The 2,427-nt window shown below is 44.0% G+C and overlaps 1 long non-coding RNA gene across 2 annotated transcripts in view; it reads left to right on the top strand.

Annotated features, from left to right (window-relative positions):
• Positions 1 to 625, top strand: part of LOC126982001 (uncharacterized) — a 2,305-nt gene extending 1,680 nt beyond the window's left edge. For both annotated transcript variants that reach the window (XR_007734439.1, XR_007734440.1), the window contains 2 exons: positions 309 to 318; positions 393 to 625. This is a non-coding gene — a long non-coding RNA (uncharacterized LOC126982001). The remainder of the gene's footprint in view (positions 1 to 308; positions 319 to 392) is intronic.
• Positions 626 to 2,427: the final 1,802 nt, after the last annotated feature.

Here is a 2,427-nt window from a genome sequence, read left to right as displayed (position 1 = left end):
TAGGTTAGGTTAGGCTGTTAGGATTGGTTAGGCTTTGTTAGGATAGATTAGGTTAGCTTAGGCAAGGGCAAGGTTAGGTTAGGCTTTGTTAGGTTAGGTTAGGCTGTTAGGATTGGTTAGGCTTTGTTAGGATAGATTTGGTTAGCTTAGGCAAGGGCAAGGTTAGGTTAGGCTTTGTTAGGTTAGGTTAGGCTGTTAGGATTGGTTAGGCTTTGTTAGGATAGATTAGGTTAGCTTAGGCAAGGGCAAGGTTAGGTTAAGCTTTGTTAGGTTAGGTTAGGCTGTTAGGATTGGTTAGGCTTTGTTAGGCTAGATTTGGTTAGCTTAGGCAAGGGCAAGGTTAGGTTAGGTTAGGCTGTCAGGATTGGTTAGGCTTTGTTAGGAGAGATTAGGTTAGCTTAGGCAAGGCTATGTATGTCAGGAGAAGTTAGGCAATGTTAGGCTATATAGGGGTGATAGTCCGCGCGTGGGCGTAATGCAGCGCGGGTCCCCGGGCACACGTCAGCGCATTGGTGTCAACGGGTACAGGGCGGCATGGGGGTGACTTTCAACGTGATTGGTTCAAGTGTGCCGTTCCCGATACACTATATTTATGTAACTTCATTTGTAAGAAGAACATGCATGCAGATATAGCGTGCAGCGTGGGCGGCGAGTGTTGTCACCCGCCACCTGAAACAGGGAGGCGGGGGTGTCCACGCGCAGGTGCCGTGTGCAAGGTCTGGCTACAAAGACACTTAAGGGCCAGTTTCACAGTTCCCCATTATCGGTTAGTAAGCTCCCAAACCAATACCAGAGCCTTCGAAATTTCCTTGTATAGTGTCCGGTGTTTATATTTAAGTTCACAAATTTGATGAAACTATACTAGAAGAGTCTTGTGTATTTAGCCTTCGAAATTTCCTTGTATAGTGTCCGGTGTTTATATTTAAGTTCACAAATTTGATGAAACTATACTAGAAGAGTCTTGTGTATTTAGCCTTCGAAATTTCCTTGTATAGTGTCCGGTGTTTATATTTAAGTTCACAAATTTGATGAAACTATACTAGAAGAGTCTTGTGTATTTAGCCTTCGAAATTTCCTTGTATAGTGTTCGGTGTTTATATTTAAGTTCACAAATTTGATGAAACTATACTAGAAGAGTCTTGTGTATTTAGCCTTCGAAATTTCCTTGTATAGTGTCCGGTGTTTATATTTAAGTTCACAAATTTGACGAAACTATACTAGAAGAGTCTTGTGTATTTAGTGTGGCATCGAAGACCTCCCCATTTTGGATTGTATGGGATTCTATAGTTTGGGTCGGGCTGTTACGAAGACACTGTGTTGGACTGTGAAATCGACACAGACACGAAAACGGGCAAACAGTCAAAGGACAGCATTAATGAAACACAGAATATCAATCGGGGTGAAGAAAACATCAAAGTAACACGAAAATAACACAATAACCCAAAGAATAGCCTGAATAATGACTTATGAATAAATTGACACTTTCGTCCAAGCCCTTCTCTCCCCATAGCAGACACCTTCCCATCCTTCCCTTCCTCCTCCTCTTCCTTCTCTTCCTACCTCCTCCTTCCTCTTCCACCTTCTTCCCTCCTTCCCAGCCTCCAAAATAACCAAATAAAGTAAACTAGAATAAAAGAATTACAGTAATAAGTGAAAAAAAACAAATTAACACTTATTCGTCTTTCTCGCCACAGCTGAAACCTTCCCTTCCTCCTCCTCCTCTTCCTCCCTCCATTCCTCCTGCCCCTGGTCTTTCCCAGCGTCCATCTCTCCCACGGGGGTTATTAATACTTCACCCGTGCCGAAAATAGCCCCCCAGGGGTGGGTTTCATCATAGTGCTCTCCCAAGCGTGGTGACGTCACGCGCAGTTGGGAGAATTTCTTGGGCGTGTTTCATCACCGCGCCACAAGCACTTCCAAGTAGGATTGGGGGCGGTCTTGGGAGTAACCAGCGTTGCCAATCTTCCGCGTCGCTTTGACGTCTAATATGTCTTCATTTAACCTAAATTACACTTTTTATGCATAATTATGGAATTATAAATATAAACAATTGATATTTAGTTGAAATATAGCGATAGTATCTTCATTGTAAGGAATATGTGCACGTATTTTTGTTCCATCTGCATCTTCAACGGCACCACGGTTTAGACAAACATTTAGTGAGTCATGAGTAGACCCTGGCCACCTCGCCACCATGGCCCGCAGCTTGTACTGTGCATCAAATAACACTTGCACATTGATGCTGTGGTACTTTGTCTTCGTGCTCATGTGGAGCCACTATTCTTACGTGGGTGCCATCAACAGCACCCACCACACTGGGAAAACCAGCAATTTCGGCAAACTCCGCCTTCATTCTCTGATGCTTACCTGGTTGGGCTCCCTTGGAGGGAACCCCACAGTGGCTAGCACGCCAGTCTTGTGTATTAG

This window comes from Eriocheir sinensis, chromosome 50 (genome assembly GCF_024679095.1).
Source record: "Eriocheir sinensis breed Jianghai 21 chromosome 50, ASM2467909v1, whole genome shotgun sequence".
Lineage (NCBI taxonomy): Eukaryota > Metazoa > Arthropoda > Malacostraca > Decapoda > Varunidae > Eriocheir > Eriocheir sinensis.
Note: the sequence above shows the minus strand (reverse complement) of the source record. Positions and strands in the feature narration are given on the sequence as shown.